Below are 23,579 nucleotides of genomic sequence, written 5' to 3'. Positions count from 1 at the left end.
TGATTTCCAGGATTGGCGCTTTACAAGTGAAGTGTACATCCCCTGAGGCCCAGTATGCTGGCAACCAGCACCCCAGTGCTCTCGCCTGCACCAACGCCAATAGAGAGGGGTCTCCTTGGACTCCCCTAGCAGGACCCTTGAGGGTTTCCTAGTTTCAGAATCAAATGTCTTCAGATGCTCTTTTAAGGCCTTACAGTTTGTTTCTTTCCAACGTTCCTGCAGCCTCATAACTGAACATTGCCTACTGAGAATCTATGTCAGGAACCCTACAGTTGCTCTTATTTTATGTTCTTCTATTTGGTGGTACGCATCGGTGTTCCACTACATATCGCACTGGAGACGTCTGCTCCTGACTATGCATCACCTAAAGATACTACAGTGCTTCTACTCTGGTATTGAGAACAATGATTGCTCTGTTTTTGTTTACGTAGGCCTTCCCCCACATGGGTAAATCTCCATTAAACGAAGATTATTCTGTAGATTACAGTTGTTTGGGGGCTTCGGCTACGTACCCCTTCGGGTGCACAGGCGAACCCTCTATCCTCCTTGTTCACAGTTGGCAAACTTCTGTATTGGTTTACTGTTTTTTCTCTATGTTTAGATTTTATTCTATGCTTTTTCCGATTCATCACCGGTATACTTGGAGGTTTTTTCTTAATTATATGTGGTTTGTGCTGCCTTCTTTACATGTGTTGTCTCCTGGGCTGGGACTCTCAGGGTGTGGACCCCAGCCTTCCCCACCAACTGACAATATGGAGTCCACATTGTCGGTGGTTTCATATATTGTCCACCAAATGTGCTCACCATCTAAGAGAGGGAAATTATGGCAGGAACTCTGCCTATTACACCCAACAATGCCACTTCTTCAGGAGACTCATTTCACGGTGACTTCCACGCCCAATCTCCCATAATCAATATTTAACCAATGGTTCCTATGCCCTTCTCCAATTCCTAAAGCAAGGGGAATGGCAGTGGCCATCCATAAGTCGTGTTCTTTTATCCCTCTCACCTATATAGCTGTCCGGGAAGGCAGATATTTGTTCCTCAAGGGCACTATTAATAATAAGTTATACACTATAGCTAATGTTTATGCATCTAACACCCGAACCATTGATTTTCTCTCCACTGTATTGAGGAACCTCCTTGAATTTTAGTAAGGCCTCCTCATACTTGGGGGGGGGGACTTCAATCTAACCCCCGACCCTCAATTGGACACCTCATCAGAGCAATCGTCCTTGTCTTTTAAAGCTCTGAAACATTTCTGGAAACATCTACAGGATCTTCACTTAGTGGATAGTTGGAGAGTGGCTCACCCTTCTCTTAAAGATTATAGCTATTTCTCCCATGTCCAAAACTCCTATTTGCGGTTTGATCAGTATTATCTTTGCTTAACTTAACAATACGGATATTGGCCCAACAACTATTTCTGATCATGCCCCTGTTTCTTTGAACCTGTCTATGTATGCCTCCCAAAGACCTGCTTGGACTTGGCTTTGAACGAGTTCGTGTTGGATGACGATACCACCTGTACCGCCATTGAATCCTCCATTACCACATATTTCCAACTTAATTCCACTGATGAAGTGTCCACAGGGGTGTTGTGGGATGGGCATAAGGTGGTGATAAGGGGAGCCCTGATAGTCTATGGATCAAGACTTAAAAAAGCTATAGGTACAGAAATTGATGGTTTGGTTAGTAAAATTCGCTTACTTGAACAAACACACAAGAATCAACTACAACATTTCCGACTTGACTGCACTGACAGATCTTAGATCCAAACTTTCTGCGTGCCTTGAAAGGAAAGCTCAGAATGAATTACGTTACTATGCACAAAAATTTTATGAGCATGGGAATAAATGAGGTGCCTTCTTGCCCACTTCCTTCGCAAATGACAGGCACTTTCTCATGTACAAAAACTGATGGCTTGTGACAGACAGGTAGTGGACTCTGATCGCATTGCTGAGGCTTTCCGGACTTATTACAGTCCCCTATACAACCTTAAAGCTCCATGCGACTCATCCTGGGCCAACACCCATAGCACCTTCATTTGTCAACACCTACAGGAATAATAATGACAATAATGATGACATCAGAGGGGTACTTATTGGGTCTGAAGTCCATAAAGTTTCTGCTTATTCTGACGATAATCTGTTTTACATATCCCAGCCACTTACCACCTTGCCAGTTTTGATGTCCGAGCTTCACACGTATGGTTCTCTCTCCAATTTTAGTATTAACTATGGGAAGTCTGAGATTCTATCAGTCACGATTCCCTCTGATCTTATGCTATCACTCAAGACTAATTTGCAGTTAGTTTACCTGGAAATCACAAACACTGCCCTATCTAGGCACTGATATCTCTTCAGACCCCAAATTATTGTACGCTGCAAATTATGGTACACTCTTACAAGGGGTAGAAAAAGATTTAAGTGCTTGGCAAAATACTGCCCTCACGTGGATGGGTCAAATTAACATCTTAAAATGTTGATCCTGCCAAAAATTTTGTACTTGCTCTCCACAATCCCCATACACCTGCCACCTTTGTTTTTCCGTAATTTACGCCGGTTATTTACAACTTTCATTTTGCAGGGGAAACAGCCTAGGTTGGGGTACTCGCTTCTTCATCGATGCAAAGAAGAGGGGCCTTTGGGGTGCCTGATATATCTCTATACTATAAAGCTGTGTCGTTGGTTCGTATTATAAACTGGTGCCATCATTTGAAAGAAGATATGGGTTACCTTTGAAAAGTCTCTCTGGTAGGAACTTGGCAGGGGCCCCTTGGATCCCAGGTATGGCTCGTAGACTGTCCAGTTGGACGAGTCCGTTTATACTGAACACTATGAGAGTCTGGGATCAAGCCAATGGAACAGGAATTCTTTCTCCTCCAACCTCACCTCTGGCACCAATGGGGGTTTTCCTTGGTTCCCTCCTGGAGAAGATATCTCCTTTTTTAACTCCTGGGGTAGAGAAGGGAACACTACATGTTTGAATTTGGCCTTTGCGGGCCACCTGCTGCCCCTGGACAGATTGAGAGGTTCCTTTGGGGCATTCCCCATGCACTTCTTGCACCACAGACAGCTACATGATTTCTTCCAGAAATTAGTCCCTAAAGTACGTCAAACGACTCACTAACTTCTTTCGAATCTATATGTATGAACCTTGGGGAATTTCCTCCTAGATAACTCCCCACTGTGTTAGGAAATGGGAATTGGAGGTGGGACTTGATTTTACGCCTCACCAATTACAGAAAATAATCAAATTATCACGTCTCCTCCATCGGCTCGAAGACCCAAGAGTCGTTCTATAAATCTCTGTCTCGCTGGTATAGGACAACCTCACAGTTGGCTAAGATCTTCCCTGGGGTTGATCATGGCTGTTGGAGAGGCTGCCCTCATGAAGGCATCTTTCTGAATATATGGGGGTATTGTCCCATGATCCAAAAATTCTGGAGAGATATTTCCCCTTAGATTCAGAGGACAACTCTTAAACCTATTAAATCTACCCCCTTCATTATTTATTTCACGCTACCCCCTCCTCTATCAAATCATATAAACATAATGTCACCCCTCATCTTTTGAATGCAGCCAAGAGCTTAATACCGAAATTATGGAAACAATCTCAGTGTCCTACCATGCAGGACTGGAGGAGGGAGGTGGAAAAGATACTAGAAGCTGAACGCTGGGTTTATACAGTTAAGAATTATCTTGAGAAATTTTATGACATTTGGTCAATCTGGATGTATTACTCTATGGAACTGGACAGCCCAGATAACCTTATCCCTGGCAATATAACTCTATAACCCCTAGAGCTTTTTTGGGCAACTTTGTTTGGTAATGCCCCTCCACTGATGAGTGTTGCCACATGCCTGACAGACTCACTCTGCTTAACCGCTGGACGATACATAACTTCATGGTATACTGATCTCTCACCCACATACTTACCTACTTTCCTCACATCTAAAATGGTGTTATGACCTGTGATCAGAGTTATTTTACAGTTGCCTATCATGGCTCCTGCTACTTCTCTTTCTTTTCCTCATGTTTGTACCCTGAATAATTTATTATGCTCTATTTTTATGTCGCTATCAAACATGTTAGTTTATGTTTTTGTTATGATATAATGGTTTTATTGAAACGCAACCAACTTGTTGCCCTGGAACTGCCATGTGCAGAGGTATAGCTCCTGCATGGCCACCAGGTCCCTGGGTGGTATAGAATTCATCTATATGTACTGCCCTGACAGCGAGCAGGTAGTTACATGACATGTGGATATATGGTTACAACATGTCTGTTCTTTTGCGCCTCATGTTTTTGTTTTTTTATCTTGTGTTTTTTTGTGTTCTGTCTTAAAAAATTTTTTTTAAATATTAAAAGAGAAAATAATTTTCAACATATAAACATGTAGATAACAGTATCACTATAGGCCCCTGATGGCCACACAGAAGGAACTTGCAACGCAGGCAAAATACAAAGATAACAAAAAATAATATATACCAATGATATAGAAAGAGAGTATAGCAAGTCCAGCTGCCTTAATCCACCTCAGAGCAGGAGGCACTAGGATTGGTCAACAACAGGTACAAAGGGATGGAAAAGCTGGATCTGTGGAAGCAATCCAAATGTGCCAAAGCCTGGGGTCTATAGTCCCATATATCAGGCACAAAAAAACCAAAATACTATACAATGTATCTTTAAACTACAATAAGGCATCAAGTCATCAGAGGGCCAATCGGGCAAGAAAAGATAGAAAGATGGAGAAAAAGAAAAAAAGAAGTAGAAGAGAACAAAGGGAGAAATGGAATCCACCCATGCAATTGGCTCCACCAAGCCAGCACAAAGAAAATAGAGCAATTTTAGGATGCAGCATGCAGGTAACTAATCCATGGGTTCCAGACTCGCACAAACTTGGCAGAGGTATCTCGCAGGATACTGAACATTTTCTCATTAATTATGATCCAGGAAGGTTTTTGTTTCATTAACGCCAAGTCCACTACCGGCTTCTTCCATGCAGTAGCGATTGCTATTTTGGCTGCCAGGAACATGAAATAAATTAGGGTCTGAGAGGATCTGGAACTCCAGCAATGGGTTCGTTAAGCAGCGCAGTTCTAGGGTTCTTGATGACATTAATCATGGTCACCATGAAAATCAAGGAATGAACTCATATCCAGTACCTTGTAACCTTAGGGCATGTCCACCATACATGAAACATTGTTCCCACTTGAACACATCCTTGGAAACAGAGCAAGGATGAGACAGGGTACATTCTTGACAATCGATCTGGGACTAAATACCAGCAAGAAAGGACCTTATAGCCTTCCTCTACAAGGGAGACATTCCCAATGCCCTTGTATATTCTAAGGGACCATTCCCTCCAGTCCTCCTCTCCTATCTCCTCACTCACATCCCTTTGTCTGAAGCTAACATAATCCAGTCCTGTCTAGGGACTGTGACACCAAGATTCAGAAGTGACATTTTCAGCGTTGTTTCCAGGTCATTAACAGGAAGGGAAGAAAAGGTGTTTGCTGATCTCCCTCCCTCCTACCGGTGGCACCCACCATGCAGGACCTAGGTCCGCTGATGAGAGTGTGGACCCTGTGAAGCATGGCAGAGGACATGGGGGTGTGGACGTGATCTGGAGGCTGCACAGCCATTGGATCATTTCCACTTGACAGTCAGCCTGTCAACTTTACACATACTCTGTTAGTCCTGTTTTTTACTTATTTACACTTATTTGTTTGAGGGACAATAAAATTGTGCGGCTGAGACTCACTTGCATAGCAGAGCAATACAAAGCAGTGTGCTTACACAGTAAACCACACACAGCACACAGTTAACCCTTTGATTGCCCCAGATGTTAACCCCTTCCTGCCCAGTGTCATTAGTACAGTGTCAGTGCTTTTTATTAGCGCTGATCACTGTATTGGTGTCACTGGGGATGTCAGTGACAGTTAGTCAGTTTCCACCCAGTGTCAGAATGCCCGCTGCAGTCCTGCTAGAAGTCGCTGACCACCACCATTACTAGTATAGAAAAAAAAATTCCAGTATACTGTATATACCGCCATTTGTAGACACTATAACTTTCACATAAACCAATTCATTTACACGTATTGGGATTTTTCTTAGCAAAGACATGTAGAAGAATACATTTTGGCCTAAATTTATGATGAAATTTGATTTCTTAATTTGTTTTACTGGATATGTTTTATAGCAAAAAGTCAAAAATATAGGTTTTTTTTCACAATTGTCAGTCTTTTTTTGTTTATAGTGCAAAAAATAAAAAACGTAGAACTACCACGAGAGAAAGCTCTATTTGTAGGGAAAAAAATTACATGAATTTCATTTGGATGCAGCGTTGCATGACCGTGCAATTATCAGTTAAAGTAATGCAGCGCCGTATCGTAAAAAATGGCCTGGTCAGGAAGGGGGGTAAATCCTCTGGAGGGCAAGTGGTTAATTCTTTCTGATTATGCTCAATCCATAAATGTAACATATCAGGATTAAATTACCTACTTTCAAAAAAATACATTTATTTTCAGCCATTGAGATTGAAAAAATACAATCTGATAGATAAAATAAAGATTACCTATCCTTGTGTTAACATTTTGTAAATTGAGCCTAAATTATGTAGCTTAAATGTATCTTAATGCAGTTGTATTATTAACAGACTCTAGGAAGGAAATTGTGTGTTTTGTTTTTTTTCATGTTTCCTCTCTGACTGCATTTTTATGTAATTGAAGGCTGAAAATGTGGCAGCGGATGCAGCAGGGGGAAGGGATGCAGAAAGTGAGGAATGAGAAGGAATAATACAGGCCTTTTAATGCTAACTTGTCTCAACAAAGTGCTGCTGTCACTGAGCTCTGTGGTGCAGAGACGTGTTTCCTCCTGCATGTGATACCCAAGTGGCTGGTACTTCTACCACAGCTGATATGCTAAAAGCAGAACCTGCAGATCACATTGGTGCTGATGACAGTGGATACATTAACCACTTTACTACAAATGACGGCTACAGCGCCGTAGTCCAGTTCTGGGAGGGCGTCCTCACAGAACATGTCCCTACACACACCCCAGCGTTGCACACCTGGCGCTGTCTGTGATCGCTGTGTCCTTTTGGACACAGCTGATCACATAACATGGTAAAAGGCCAATCACGCCTTTTGCCACATGATCAGTTGTGTCCAGTCTAACTATGTAAATATACTTGCTGGTTATTATCGGCAGTACTTTCTTTACACTGTCACAGCGTGAGGAAAGTACTGCCAGTAACTGGCAAAGGTCAAAGCAGACATCTGCACTGATAATCAGGGCATTGATTATCAGTGCCACCCCAAAAGAGCCTAACAGTGCTGCCCATCAGTGCTGCCCAGCACTGCCCAGCAGTGCTGTCAATCTGTGCCCGCCAGTGCCGCCAGTCAGTACAGCCTATCAGTACCACAAGTCAGTGCCCTTCAGTGCTACCTATTAGTTCCCTTCAGAGCTGCCTATCAGTGCCCATCAGTGCTGCATCATCAGTGCCTCCTCACCAATGCCCACCAGTGCAACCTATGAGTGCCCATCAGTGCTGCCTATCAGTAACCATCAGCGCTGTCTATCAGTGCAGCCTCATCAACGCACATTAGTGAAGAACAAAAATTACCTGTTTGCAAAATTTTATATTAGAAACAAAGAAAACCTTTTTTTTTCAAAATATTCGTTATGTGTTCATTTATAGTGCAAAAAACAAAACACCTAGTGGTGATTAAATACAACTAAAAGAAATCTCTATTTGCGTGAAATAATTATAAAAATGTAATATGGGTACAGTGTTGCAATTGTCATTCACAGTATGACAGTGCTGAAAGCTGAAAATTGGCCTGGGCAGGGAGGGGGTAAAAGTGCCCTGTAGACAGTTGGTTAAACATGTCTATGCTGAATAGTTCTGTGGACCAGCCCTGGGAAGGCTACTCCTTCCAGTCCTCTGTAAGCAGCTTCTGCCCCTAGACAAAATCTTCCCTCACTTCTCATCTGCCTCTCCCTCAAAACTCCTTCCTCTTCTCCAATATGTGGCACCTACAGATGGTTTGCCACCTTGTCATCCGATTCCTCCTCTTTGCTGGAGCCCACTTTCCGGTACGCTGCAGCTGCTGGACCATCACTGCCTCTAGCTGTTCCCTGTCTGATGTCCCTCCTTCTCTGGCCATGAACATATCTTGCTCAAATATCTGCAAGCAGAAATGCTTGCCAAACATCACCCTCCACAGCAAGTCAATGATCATGTGATCCAATAATTCTGACTCCTTGCTGACATTTTGTGGGCTATCTTAGGGCTGGTAAACATGACATGCAGCCGGCAGGAGGGGGAGGAGGGGAATCCGGCTGGAAGGGGGCACCAGGGAATCCCTGAGGTGACAGAGCAATATGTAGGGGTCAGAGCATTGGGGGATGGCAGAGCACCCAAAGCCAGTGGCAAGGGATAGGAGGGAAAGCTGGCAACTGCAAGGCAGCCACAGAGAATCTGTCTGTGCTGTGGGGGGTGGAGGGGGGTGGGATTCAGTGGCCATGATGGGAAATGGTTGACTATTCGCAGTGTGTGACAGGGCACAGTGTGCCCCCCTTCCCTCGGGGCCTGTGCACCCCGCACACACTCTTGTACAATGAATGATATGCCAGTGAATAGATACTAAAACTACTGATCTGTTCACAAAGTTTTTGATGACCCCCAGACATGGGAGGATTAAACGTGTCTGGATTTAACAGAAATCTTTCCTTGGACAAGATATTCATGGTTGAGAAGTTTTCCCACTTAATACATGAAATGTATGTAGCACTACCCTGTGTTGTGGGTATCCTTCAGCCTCTCCCTGCACAGCCAGGCAACAGGTATTTCTCACACCAACTTGCATCCAAAGACAATGACCAGTCCATGGACTTGGTTTTGTTTTTTTATCAGGGGAAATCAACTTGGATGGGGAATAGGGATTATGAGATGCCCACTTTGGCTTGAAACAACAGAAGGGGGACACTTCCCTCCTATGTACAAAGACAGATCCTGGACTGCTCTTTTCCTGAAAGCTGTCAGTCTTTACGGATCAGTAGCAGCTGCCCTTTATGGGCGAGGAACTAGCAACTCCTCAAAAATCACTTTACTTCTCATTGCTTCATGTAGAGATGTCTTCCCTTCCCCTAAAGAGCTGCTCCCAGTTCCACAGCCTGCAAGTACTACCAGCCCTTCTGGCTTCTCAGAAGATCTCCCGGGACAATGATTAAGAATTGAGCCCAGTGTTATCCTTAGAGAGTTTGCTACGTGTGCCAGTCTTTCCCTTTGTAGATGCCAAGGTGTGCTGCTGTACTCGCTGTCCTCCTTGCTCCCTGCTGCTCCAGACCTTGATCCCATTTATGCCTCTCCACTGAATGTATCCTCCTGAGCCAGCCAAGCCCAGGCTAGAGCCCCCCCCCCCAAAGCTCGGGGATCCATCCTAGGCATCGTCTCCTCAGCACTCAATCTTCCATCTGACTCCTCTGTAAGCCTGACTCTCCCATAATTATAGGGCAGTCCATCATTCTATGAGGGCCTCCAAACCTGGGATTAGCCGGACCACCCATAAATATGCAGATTAGGCCTCCATCCATTCCTGCTTACCGACTACTGGAAGGTTCTATGGTCCTCCAGAGTCAGGAGGAGGCGATAGAGCCATAACCTGCTGAGTCATCCAGCTGACCTGCAATAACCGACCCCAATCACATGACTCACACAACTACCATGAGTCACACACAATGATTTTGCCTATAATACACTACACTAGTCTAGTTGCACACTAGAGGGTGATGCATGTAAAAGATGATTTTAATTGTGTCTTTGGGGTCTTTATCTAAAATAACTAGAGATGAGCGAAGTATTCAAAAATTCGATTCGGCGAATTCGAGGAATAAATTTGATTCGATGCGAATATATTCGCTGCGAATTTAATTTATAAAAGGGTGTTTCTAGGCTTCAGAGAGCCTTTATATTAGTGCAGAACACTGTACCTTTAATTTAAATGCCCTTGGAGTCTGCTGGGGAAGAGAAATAATACTGTCAGTCAGTATGACATGCAGATGAGTGCCGTCGATCTTAGAATCACCGCACACTTCATTCATTTGGGCAGTCACGGGGCCAAAATCAGAGTGTGGAGCCACAGTGTGGCGGTGGAGGCAGCAGCAATGGGAGGCCATACAGCACCCTATGAAAAAATGGAACCCACCAGCAGTGTGAGGAGACCTGAAAGTGGCACATGACAGAGTGTGGCGATGGAGACAGCAGCAATGGGAGGCCGTACAGGGACCCATGAGACACTCTGGACCTGGCAGCAGCATTAGAAGGCGGTACAGGGGCCCATGGCAGATTACGGGCCTGGCAGCAGCAATGGGAAGCCCGTAATCTGCCAGCACCCTATGACAAAATAGAACCCACCACCACTGTGAGGAGACCTGAAAGTGGCACATGGCAGAGAGTGGCGATGGAGACAGCAGCAATGGGAGGCCGTACAGGGACCCATGAGACACTCTGGACCTGGCAGCAGCATGAGGAGGCGGTACGGGGGCCCATGGCAGATTACGGGCCTGGCAGCAGCAATGGGAGGCCCGTAATCTGCCAGCACCCTATGACAAAATGGAACCCACCAGCAGTGTGAGGAGACCTGAAAGTGGCACATGGCAGAGTGTGGCGATGGAGACAGCAGCAATGGGAGGCCGTACAGGGACCCATGAGACACTCTGGACCTGGCAGCAGCATGAGGAGGCGGTACGGGGGCCCATGGCAGATTACGGGCCTGGCAGCAGCAATGGGAGGCCCGTAATCTGCCAGCACCCTATGACAAAATGGAACCCACCAGCAGTGTGAGGAGACCTGAAAGTGGCACATGGCAGAGTGTGGCGATGGAGACAGCAGCAATGGGAGGCCGTACAGGGACCCATGAGACACTCTGGACCTGGCAGCAGCATGAGGAGGCGGTACTGGGGCCCATGGCAGATTACGGGCCTGGCAGCAGCAATGGGAGGCCCGTAATCTGCCAGCACCCTATGACAAAATGGAACCCACCAGCAGTGTGAGGAGACCTGAAAGTGGCACATGGCAGAGTGTGGCGATGGAGACAGCAGCAATGGGAGGCCGTACAGGGACCCATGACAGACTCTGGACCTGGCAGCAGCATGAGGAGGCGGTACAGGGGCCCATGGCAGATTACAGGCCTGGCAGCAGCAATGGGAGGCCCGTAATCTGCCAGCACCCTATGACAAAATGGAACACACCAGCAGTGTGAGGAGACCTGAAAGTGGCACATGGCAGAGTGTGGCGATGGAGACAGCAGCAATGGGAGGCCGTACAGGGACCCATGAGACACTCTGGACCTGGCAGCAGCATGAGGAGGCGGTACTGGGGCCCATGGCAGATTACGGGCCTGGCAGCAGCAATGGGAGGCCCGTAATCTGCCAGCACCCTATGACAAAATGGAACCCACCAGCAGTGTGAGGAGACCCGAAAGTGGCACATGGCAGAGTGTGGCGATGGAGACAGCAGCAATGGGAGGCCGTACAGGGACCCATGAGAGACTCTGGACCTGGCAACAGCATGAGGAGGCGGTACAGGGGCCCATGGCAGATTACAGGCCTGGCAGCAGCAATGGGAGGCCCGTAATCTGCCAGCACCCTATGAAAAAATGGAACACACCAGCAGTGTGAGGAGACCTGAAAGTGGCACGTGGCAGAGTGTGGCGATGGAGACAGCAGCAATGGGAGGCCGTACAGGGACCCATGAGAGACTCTGGACCTGGCAGCAGCATGAGGAGGCGGTACGGGGGCCCATGGCAGATTACGGGTCTGGCAGCAGCAATGGGAGGCCCGTAATCTGCCAGCACCCTATGACAAAATGGAACCCACCAGCAGTGTGAGGAGACCTGAAAGTGGCACATGGCAGAGTGTGGCGATGGAGACAGCAGCAATGGGAGGCCGTACAGGGACCCATGAGACACTCTGGACCTGGCAGCAGCATGAGGAGGCGGTACGGGGGCCCATGGCAGATTACGGGCCTGGCAGCAGCAATGGGAGGCCCGTAATCTGCCAGCACCCTATTACAAAATGGAACCCACCAGCAGTGTGAGGAGACCTGAAAGTGGCACATGGCAGAGTGTGGTGATGGAGACAGCAGCAATGGGAGGCCGTACAGGGACCCATGACACACTCTGGACCTGGCAGCAGCATGAGGAGGCGGTACAGGGGCCCATGACAGATTACGGGCCTGGCAGCAGCATGAGGAGTCGGTACGGGGGCCCATGGCAGATTACGGGCCTGGCAGCAGCAATGGGAGGCCCGTAATCTGCCAGCACCCTATGACAAAATGGAACCCACCAGCAGTGTGAGGAGACCTGAAAGTGGCACATGGCAGAGTGTGGCGATGGAGACAGCAGCAATGGGAGGCCGTACAGGGACCCATGAGACACTCTGGACCTGGCAGCAGCATGAGGAGGCGGTACGGGGGCCCATGGCAGATTACGGGCGTGGCAGCAGCAATGGGAGGCCCGTAATCTGCCAGCACCCTATTACAAAATGGAACCCACCAGCAGTGTGAGGAGACCTGAAAGTGGCACATGGCAGAGTGTGGTGATGGAGACAGCAGCAATGGGAGGCCGTACAGGGACCCATGACACACTCTGGACCTGGCAGCAGCATGAGGAGGCGGTACAGGGGCCCATGACAGATTACGGGCCTGGCAGCAGCATGAGGAGTCGGTACGGGGGCCCATGGCAGATTACGGGCCTGGCAGCAGCAATGGGAGGCCCGTAATCTGCCAGCACCCTATGACAAAATGGAACCCACCAGCAGTGTGAGGAGACCTGAAAGTGGCACATGGCAGAGTGTGGCGATGGAGACAGCAGCAATGGGAGGCCGTACAGGGACCCATGACACACTCTGGACCTGGCAGCAGCATGAGGAGGCGGTACAGGGGCCCATGGCAGATTACGGGCGTGGCAGCAGCAATGGGAGGCCCGTAATCTGCCAGCACCCTATGACAAAATGGAACCCACCAGCAGTGTGAGGAGACCTGAAAGTGGCACATGTTTGGGGCATTATTCATGGCGGATTTAGTCAGTTGTGTCAGGAACTGGTGGTTTGAAATCCAGACTAATCCACGCCTGATTCATTTTCACAAACGTGAGTCTCTCCACACTTTGGGTGGACAGTCGTGTCCTCCGCGGAGTTACAATACCTCCTGCCGCACTAAACACGCGCTCCGATGCCACGCTACTGGCCGGGCATGACAGCCTTTCAAGGGAAAATTCAGCTAGTTGGGGCCAAAGGTCAAGTTTCGTTGCCCAGTAGTCAAGGGGATTGTCTACCTCGGTTGGCAGGGTGCTGTCCAAGTAGGCCCAAGCCTGTTGTTTGAGGTCCTGCTCCAGGTCCACCTGATGCTGCTGCTGCTGCGGCTGGTTAGTAGTTTCCTCACTGCGCTGGTGAAGAAAGCTACTCATCATCGACTGCAGACTGAGGCAGCCGCTGCTGGTGGAGCTGCCACTGCTCCTACCACCCCACCCCTCCCTTGCTGCCATGGCAGCGGAACGCGAGCGCACAGGGCCCACAGTGTCTGAGGATGGACGTTGGCGCAGAAAGGCAGAGACCAACTGACTACATAGGTGGTTTTTATAGTACTTTATTTTGGCCTCCCTCTCAGCAGGTGTGAAAAAGGCCACCATTTTTGAACGGTAGCGAGGGTCCAACAAGGTGGACAGCCAAAAGTCATCCCTCTGTCTGATGGTTATTATTCGGCTGTCGCTACGCAAGCAACCGAGCATGCTATGGGCCATTTGTGCCAAGGAATGCGAGGGACTCCCTGCCTCCATCTCCACAGCATACTGCCACGGTGCGTCTGGGTCCTCTGTCTCCTCCTCCTCCTCCTCTACCAGATGCTCCTGCTCCTCCACTCCTGTCCGCTGAGTGGAAAAACCACCCATTTCACTCAATAATTCCTGAGCACCAATGTCCTCCTCTACCTCCTCCTCTTTTTCCTGTCCTACCCCCACAGGGGTCATGTGGCGTTGAGATCTGTGCGCCACGTCTACCGCACCCTGACCAGCCATTGTTAACAGCATTTGTTCCAGGACGTGCAACAGAGGAATGACGTCGTTCATCCCATAGTCCTGCCGACTCACGAATAGCGTGGCCTCCTCAAAGGGCCTGAGCAAGCGGCAGGTGTCACGCATGAGCTGCCAATGGCTGACATCTAAGTTACACAGGGGAGTACCTTTATCCGCTTGTAACATCAGGAAATCGGTGATGGCCTTTCGCTGTTCGTAAAGGCGGTCTAACATATGTAGGGTTGAATTCCACCTTGTTGCAACGTCACAGCACGAGGAGTCGGTAGGGGGGCCCATGGCAGATTACGGGCCTGGCAGCAGCAATGGGAGGCCCGTAATCTGCCAGCACCCTATGAAAAAATGGAACACACCAGCAGTGTGAGGAGACCTGAAAGTGGCACATGGCAGAGTGTGGCGATGGAGACAGCAGCAATGGGAGGCCGTACAGGGACCCATGAGAGACTCTGGACCTGGCAGCAGCATGAGGAGGCGGTACAGGGGCCCATGGCAGATTACAGGCCTGGCAGCAGCAATGGGAGGCCCGTAATCTGCCAGCACCCTATGACAAAATGGAACACACCAGCAGTGTGAGGAGACCTGAAAGTGGCACATGGCAGAGTGTGGCGATGGAGACAGCAGCAATGGGAGGCCGTACAGGGACCCATGAGAGACTCTGGACCTGGCAGCAGCATGAGGAGGCGGTACGGGGGCCCATGGCAGATTACGGGCCTGGCAGCAGCAATGGGAGGCCCGTAATCTGCCAGCACCCTATGAAAAAATGGAACACACCAGCAGTGTGAGGAGACCTGAAAGTGGCACATGGCAGAGTGTGGCGATGGAGACAGCAGCAATGGGAGGCCGTACAGGGACCCATGAGACACTCTGGACCTGGCAGCAGCATGATGAGGCGGTACTGGGGCCCATGGCAGATTACGGGCCTGGCAGCAGCAATGGGAGGCCCGTAATCTGCCAGCACCCTATGACAAAATGGAACCCACCAGCAGTGTGAGGAGACCCGAAAGTGGCACATGGCAGAGTGTGGCGATGGAGACAGCAGCAATGGGAGGCCGTACAGGGACCCATGAGAGACTCTGGACCTGGCAGCAGCATGAGGAGGCGGTACGGGGGCCCATGGCAGATTACGGGCCTGGCAGCAGCAATGGGAGGCCCTTAATCTGCCAGCACCCTATGACAAAATGGAACCCACCAGCAGTGTGAGGAGACCTGAAAGTGGCACATGGCAGAGTGTGGCGATGGAGACAGCAGCAATTGGAGGCCGTACAGGGACCCATGAGAGACTCTGGACCTGGCAGCAGCATGAGGAGGCGGTACAGGGGCCCATGGCAGATTACAGGCCTGGCAGCAGCAATGGGAGGCCCGTAATCTGCCAGCACCCTATGAAAAAATGGAACACACCAGCAGTGTGAAGAGACCTGAAAGTGGCACATGGCAGAGTGTGGCGATGGAGACAGCAGCAATGGGAGGCCGTACAGGGACCCATGAGAGACTCTGGACCTGGCAGCAGCATGAGGAAGCGGTACGGGGGCCCATGGCAGATTACGGGCCTGGAAGCAGCAATGGGAGGCCCGTATTCTGCCAGCACCCTATGACAAAATGGAACCCACCAGCAGTGTGAGGAGACCTGAAAGTGGCACATGGCAGAGTGTGGCGATGGAGACAGCAGCAATGGGAGGCCGTACAGGGACCCATGAGAGACTCTGGACCTGGCAGCAGCATGAGGAGGCGGTAAAGGGGCCCATGGCAGATTACAGGCCTGGCAGCAGCAATGGGAGGCCCGTAATGCACCCTATGAAAAAATGGAACACACCAGCAGTGTGAGGAGACCTGAAAGTGGCACATGGCAGAGTGTGGCGATGGAGACAGCAGCAATGGGAGGCCGTACAGGGACCCATGAGAGACTCTGGACCTGGCAGCAGTATGAGGAGGCGGTACGGGGGCCCATGGCAGATTACGGGCCTGGCAGCAGCAATGGGAGGCCCGTAATCTGCCAGCACCCTATGACAAAATGGAACCCACCAGCAGTGTGAGGAGACCTGAAAGTGGCACATGGCAGAGTGTGGCGATGGAGACAGCAGCAATGGGAGGCCGTACAGGGACCCATGAGAGACTCTGGACCTGGCAGCAGCATGAGGAGGCGGTACAGGGGCCCATGGCAGATTACAGGCCTGGCAGCAGCAATGGGAGGCCCGTAATCTGCCAGCACCCTATGACAAAATGGACAGCACCAGCAGTGTGAGGAGACCTGAAAGTGGCACATGGCAGAGTGTGGCGATGGAGACAGCAGCAATGGGAGGCCGTACAGGGACCCATGAGAGACTCTGGACCTGGCAGCAGCATGAGGAGGCGGTACGGGGGCCCATGGCAGATTACGGGCCTGGCAGCAGCAATGGGAGGCCCGTAATCTGCCAGCACCCTATGACAAAATGGAACCCACCAGCAGTGTGAGGCGACCTGAAAGTGGCACATGGCAGAGTGTGGCGATGGAGACAGCAGCAATGGGAGGCCGTACAGGGACCCATGAGACACTCTGGACCTGGCAGCAGCATGAGGAGGCGGTGCAGGGGCCAATGGCAGATTACAGGCCTGGCAGCAGCAATGGGAGGCCCGTAATCTGCCAGCACCCTATGAAAAAATGGAACACACCAGCAGTGTGAGGAGACCTGAAAGTGGCACATGGCAGAGTGTGGCGATGGAGACAGCAGCAATGGGAGGCCGTACAGGGACACATGAGAGACTCTGGACCTGGCAGCAGCATGAGAAGGCGGTACGGGGGCCCATGGCAGATTACGGGCCTGGCAGCAGCAATGGGAGGCCCGTAATCTGCCAACACCCTATGAAAAAATGGAACACACCAGCAGTGTGAGGAGACCTGAAAGTGGCACATGGCAGAGTGTGGCGATGGAGACAGCAGCAATGGGAGGCCGTACAGGGACCCATGAGAGACTCTGGACCTGGCAGCAGCATGAGGAGGCGGTACAGGGGCCCATGGCAGATTACAGGCCTGGCAGCAGCAATGGGAGGCCCGTAATCTGCCAGCACCCTATGACAAAATGGACAGCACCAGCAGTGTGAGGAGACCTGAAAGTGGCACATGGCAGAGTGTGGTGATGGAGAGAGCAGCAATGGGAGGCCGTACAGGGACCCATGAGAGACTCTGGACCTGGCAGCAGCATGAGGAGGCGGTACGGGGGCCATGGCAGATTACGGGCCTGGCAGCAGCAATGAGAGGCCCGTAATCTGCCAGCACCCTATGACAAAATGGAACCCACCAGCAGTGTGAGGAGACCTGAAAGTGGCACATGGCAGAGTGTGGCGATGGAGACAGCAGCAATGGGAGGCCCGTAATCTGCCAGCACCCTATGAAAAAATGGAACACACCAGCAGTGTGAGGAGACCTGAAAGTGGCACATGGAAGAGTGTGGCGATGGAGACAGCAGCAATGGGAGGCCGTACAGGGACCCATGAGACACTCTGGACCTGGCAGCAGCATGAGGAGGCGGTACAGGGGCTCATGGAAGATTACGGGCCTGGCAGCAGCAATGGGAGGCCCGTAATCTGCCAGCACCCTATGACAAAATGGAACACACCAGCAGTGTGAGGAGACCTGAAAGTGGCACATGGCAGAGTGTGGCGATGGAGACAGCAGCAATGGGAGGCCGTACAGGGACCCATGAGAGACTCTGGACCTGGCAGCAGCATGAGGAGGCAGTACAGGGGCCCATGGCAGATTACAGGCCTGGCAGCAGCAATGGGAGGCCCGTAATCTGCCAGCACCCTATGACAAAATGGAACACACCAGCAGTGTGAGGAGACCTGAAAGTGGCACATGGCAGAGTGTGGCGATGGAGACAGCAGCAATGGGAGGCCGTACAGGGACCCATGAGAGACTCTGGACCTGGCAGCAGCATGAGGAGGCGGTACGGGGGCCCATGGCAGATTACGGGCCTGGCAGCAGCAATGGGAGGCCCGTAATCTGCCAGCACCCTATGACAAAATGGAACACACCAGCAGTGTGAGGAGACCTGAAAGTGGCACATGTCAGAGTGTGGCGATGGAGACAGCAGCAATGGGAGGCCGTACAGGGACCCATGAGAGACTCTGGATCTGGCAGCAGCATGAGGAGGCGGTACAGGGGCCCATGGCAGATTACAGGCCTGGCAGCAGCAATGGGAGGACCGTAATCTGCCAGCACCCTATGAAAAAATGGAACACACCAGCAGTGTGAGGAGCCCTGAAAGTGGCACATGGCAGAGTGTGGCGATGGAGACAGCAGCAATGGGAGGCCGTACAGGGACCCATGAGAGACTCTGGACCTGGCAGCAGCAATGGGAGGCCGTACAGGGACCCATGACACACTCTGGACCTGGCCCAACATGGGCCCCCTGGCCACGCTTGACTTTCTGGCCACATAGTCGACATACGGCTACGTTTACTTCCTCGGGCGGCTTGACGAAAAATTGCCACACCGCCGAGTAGGAAACTTTGCCCCCGCTACTCCTCACTGGCTGACTGCTACTTCCTCCGTGCACACTGGCACCACTACTGGCCGTTGTGGTAGGCTGCAGTGGAGCTGGTGCTCTACTCCGTGGCCGTTTGCCTCCACTGACACTGCTGCGACCCTGCTGCCTCCTGGGTAACCCACCGACTGTTTTGCTCGCTGCCAAGCTGGCACCCTCTTCTCCTGATGATGCGGAAGCAATAGCCTGATGACGACAAGACTGCCAAGTGCGATCAGCCTCATCATCATCAATTAGGGTCTCCGCCTCACTACTAGCCCCCTCGGCTGCGTGTGGGTCAGGAGACAGACGTGTCTCTAGACCGGCTACCGAGCCACTCTCCTCGCCAGTACTTCTTCGCCTGGCTGCTGAAGAGGCGGATGTCTCCCCCCGTTCCTGACCGCCCTCTGTTAGCTCTTCCTCACTGTACAGTGGGGCTGAGCCCACAGCATGCGATACTTCGCTTGGTGAGGGAACACCAAAGGACAGGGGCAGGTAGAGGACACGTGATTTCAGTGGGCTTGCTCCCGGGCCATGCCAACTAACGGTTGTGTCTGACGTACCCACCGACCGTTGGCTGTAGGTGTCAGAGGTGACCTGGGAAGAGGAAGACGACCGAGCCAACCAATCGATGACGGCAGGGTTGTCGGTGGAGACACGACCGCTGGATGACACCGGGAGCACTGGCCTCTGGCTGCGACTAGTGCTGCCTCGACCCCTTCCTCTGCTGCCACGTCTGCTCGCTCCTAAAACATTGCCTCCTCTGCCACTCCTCTGCGTGTTGTCTGACATATTCTTTAATTAAACGATTCTGTGTCCCTGAGTAACAATTCTGTGTCCCTCAGTAACAATTCTGTGTCTGTCCCTGAGTAACAATTCTGTGTCCCTGAGTAACAATTCTGTGTCCCTGAGTAACAATTCTGTGTCCCTCAGTAACAATTCTGTGTCCCTCAGTAACAATTCTGTGTCCCTGAGTAACAATTCTGTGTCCCTCAGTAACAATTCTGTGTCCCTCAGTAACAATTCTGTGTCCCTCAGTAACGATTCTGTGTCTGTCCCTGAGTAACAATTTTGTGTCCCTGAGTAACAATTTTGTGTCCCTCAGTAACAATTCTGTGTCCCTCAGTAACAATTCTGTGTCCCTCAGTAACAATTCTGTGTCCCTCAGTAACAATTCTGTGTCTGTCCCTGAGTAACAATTCTGTGTCCCTCAGTAACAATTCTGTGTCCCTCAGTAACAATTCTGTGTCCCTCAGTAACAATTCTGTGTCTGTCCCTGAGTAACAATTCTGTGTCCCTGAGTAACAATTCTGTGTCCCTGAGTAACAATTCTGTGTCCCTGAGTAACAATTCTGTGTCCCTCAGTAACAATTCTGTGTCTGTTCCTGAGTAACAATTCTGTGTCCCTCAGTAACAATTCTGTGTCCCTGAGTAACAATTCTGTGTCCCTCAGTAACGATTCTGTGTCTGTCCCTGAGTAACAATTTTGTGTCCCTGAGTAACAATTTTGTGTCCCTCAGTAACAATTCTGTGTCCCTCAGTAACAATTCTGTGTCCCTCAGTAACAATTCTGTGTCCCTCAGTAACAATTCTGTGTCCCTCAGTAACAATTCTGTGTCTGTCCCTGAGTAACAATTCTGTGTCCCTGAGTAACAATTCTGTGTCCCTGAGTAACAATTCTGTGTCCCTGAGTAACAATTCTGTGTCCCTCAGTAACAATTCTGTGTCTGTTCCTGAGTAACAATTCTGTGTCCCTCAGTAACAATTCTGTGTCCCTGAGTAACAATTCTGTGTCCCTGAGTAACAATTCTGTGTCCCTCAGTAACAATTCGGTGTCCCTCAGTAACAATTCTGTCCCTCAGTAACAATTCTGTGTCCCTCAGTAACAATTCTGTGTCTGTCCCTGAGTAACAATTCTGTGTCTGTCCCTGAGTAACAATTCTGTGTCCCTCAGTAAATATTCTGTGTCCCTTAGTAACAATTCTGTGTCCCTCAGTAACAATTCTGTGTCTGTCCCTGAGTAACAATTCTGTGTCTGTCCCTGAGTAACAATTCTGTGTCTGTCCCTGAGTAACAATTCTGTGTCCCTCAGTAACAATTCTGTGTCCCTCAGTAACAATTCTGTGTCTGTCCCTGAGTAACATATCTGTGTCTGTCCCTGAGTAACAATTCTGTGTCTGTCCCTGAGTAACAATTCTGTGTCTGTCCCTGAGTAACAATTCTGTGTCCCTGAGTAACAATTCTGTGTCCCTCAGTAACAATTCTGTGTCCCTCAGTAACAATTCTGTGTCTGTCCCTGAGTAACAATTCTGTGTCTGTCCCTGAGTAACAATTCTGTGTCCCTCAGTAACAATTCTGTGTCCCTCAGTAACAATTCTGTGTCCCTGAGTAACAATTCTGTGTCCCTCAGTAACAATTCTGTGTCCCTCAGTAACAATTCTGTGTCTGTCCCTGAGTAACAATTCTGTGTCTGTCCCTGAGTAACAATTCTGTGTCCCTGAGTAACAATTCTGTGTCCCTCAGTAACAATTCTGTGTCCCTCAGTAACAATTCTGTGTCTGTCCCTGAGTAACAATTCTGTGTCTGTCCCTGAGTAACAATTCTGTGTCTGTCCCTGAGTAACAATTCTGTGTCCCTAAGTAACGGTTCTGTGTCCCTAAGTAACGGTTCAGTGTCCCTAAGTAACGGTTCTGTGGCCCTAAGTAACGGTTCTGTGTCCCTAAGTAACGGTTCTGTGGCCCTAAGTAACGGTTCTGTGTCCCTAAGTAACGGTTCTGTGTCCCTAAGTAACGGTTCTGTGTCCCTAAGTAACGGTTCTGTGTCCCTAAGTAACAATTCTGTGTCTGTCCCTGAGTAACAATTCTGTGTCCCTAAGTAACGGTTCTGTGTCCCTAAGTAACGGTTCTGTGGCCCTAAGTAACGGTTCTGTGTCCCTAAGTAACGATTCTGTGGCCCTAAGTAACGATTCTGTGTCCCTAAGTAACGGTTCTGTGTCCCTAAGTAACGGTTCTGTGTCCCTAAGTAACGATTCTGTGGCCCTAACTCTCTCCCTCAATACAGACAGGTCTGCCTCTCTTGAATGACTGGAGGCTAATGGAGAATTCTAAAATGGCCGCCATTTATAGCTCGACCATTACACAGTGCTGGCTGGCTGGCTGCCGATTGGCTAATGCGATCACATGTCATGAATGAATGCATAATGGGTCAGCGCGCCTTGTCTGCGCGCCTTCCCAGAGATCCCCACTTTGTCACTGCACATGTCGCCGCCTTTTTTGGAAAAATTTTGAAATTTTCCTAATATTCGAAACGAATTCCACTTCGCCAAGTTCGATTTGCTCATCTCTAAAAATAACAAGCACAAAGGTTAACAAATGGCAATCTAGTAGTCACTAAGGGCTTGTTCCTGCTGATGGCATTCTAAACGCACCATTTTAGCATGCGGGCAGCTGTCAGCTTTTCCTTGCGCTATGATGGGGAAGTTGACTGTTTCTTTATGTAGTGCACAAAGTGGCACTTCATTTCTGTGCATTGTGCTGCAGTGCGGTGACATTCAGTGCTATCCAGTGCACCTGGATTTTTATGTACTGTACTACAAGGCACATCACAACAGTGTTGTGGTGTTAACGGGGCACATAGAAAAACAATTGTTTTATTTGTGCCCTTGTGGTGACTGATATTTATCCAGCACAGAAAAATGTCATTCTCCACATAGTGTGAACGAGCCCTAAGACCTAACTCACACCTAATGTCTTGTGAATGTGGTCTCCTTTGCAAGCTTTGTTGTATTATTCGCACATTTTGTGGCAATGCACATATGGCAGCCCATTGAATTGAATGGGCTGCCCTATACATGACAAACGCTCCATAGACGCTCCTACACCTTTTCAAGCATTGGGCTTTGCATCTTTTTGTATCATGCATTGTAGTGCGCTTTTTGCTTGATTTGTTGCACATGAAAATGTGCATCTACTGGCTGCATTTCTGCACCCGGTCTGAGAATGCACAAAAAATGCACTACGAACGCACATCACAGTTGTGATGTTATTATTCTTAAAGATACCGCAAGTGTGATGCACATTTGTAGCGCATTTTTCATGCGTTCCCAGAATGAACATGGAAATGCGGGTTTTCTGTGCACATTCCTGGAATGTACAGGTGTGAATGCAACATTAAGCTCCATTTACATGGTTATCATCAGTGTCAGAAAAAATTGATTCAGTTTACATCAGTTAACATCCATCTTCCGTTTAGTTCTGTTCCATTTACATCCGTTCTTCATCCATTTACATCTGTTTTATTGTCTGCTTCCGATTTTTTTTTTATCGGGACAAAAATACAGACATGTTCTAAATCTGACCTTAAGGAAGCATACGAAAAATTGATGTAAACAGATGACGTGCCCTTAAGAACGCATTGCTGACTGTTTTTCATCTGTCAACAGATGGGTGTAAAATGGGCAAATGTTTAGTCCACTTTCACACGGAGTCTAAAAAGTTTCAGTTGTGAACAAATCAAAATAAGTCTAAGCATGTTTCAATCAATATTGACACTTGAAGTGTATTCTGCTACCCTATAAAATGCAAACAAAAAAGTGAATGACAAATGGTGAACAAATACCTACTGTTCTCTAGACAGTGAAAGATGTTGGCTGCCCAGCGTCTATCTTCATCTGCAAAGTGAAAGCAAAACTGTCTTTATATAAAGAAAACGCTATCTCCACCCTTAGATAAGAACTTTTTAAAACAAGCTCTACCTTCGTTTAAACTAACTTACTAAGCTAGAGGTTGGCCAAATAAATTTGTTAATGCTTGAGTGGCAATGAATCATACCATTTTCCTAGAAAACAAATACAAATACAAAGACTACATTCACATAAGATTTTATTTTCGTATTGCTTTGCTATCTTTTGCGGAGCTGGAAAGCAGAACTGTGCGTGTTTTTTGTTGCGTTTTCTGTTTTTATACTTTTTTTTTGGGGGGGGG

General features: G+C 49.2%; 1 protein-coding gene across 1 annotated transcript in view; it reads right to left on the bottom strand.

Moving 5' to 3' along the window:
• The window catches only part of LOC149459191 (apolipoprotein L3-like), a 46,247-nt gene extending 22,903 nt beyond the window's left edge, over positions 1–23,344 (bottom strand). The window contains exon 1 of the mRNA XM_089681521.1: positions 23,219–23,344. The gene's annotated coding sequence lies outside the window, so the exon portion shown is untranslated. The remainder of the gene's footprint in view (positions 1–23,218) is intronic.
• Between the last annotated feature and the right edge of the window lie 235 nt (positions 23,345–23,579).

The sequence above is a fragment of the Staurois parvus genome, unplaced genomic scaffold, assembly GCF_062004578.1.
Source record: "Staurois parvus isolate SC_StPar_1 unplaced genomic scaffold, SC_StPar_1.0 ptg000270l, whole genome shotgun sequence".
NCBI lineage: Eukaryota > Metazoa > Chordata > Amphibia > Anura > Ranidae > Staurois > Staurois parvus.
The sequence above is the reverse complement of the archived record's forward strand: the minus strand, read 5'-3'. Positions and strand labels throughout refer to the sequence as shown.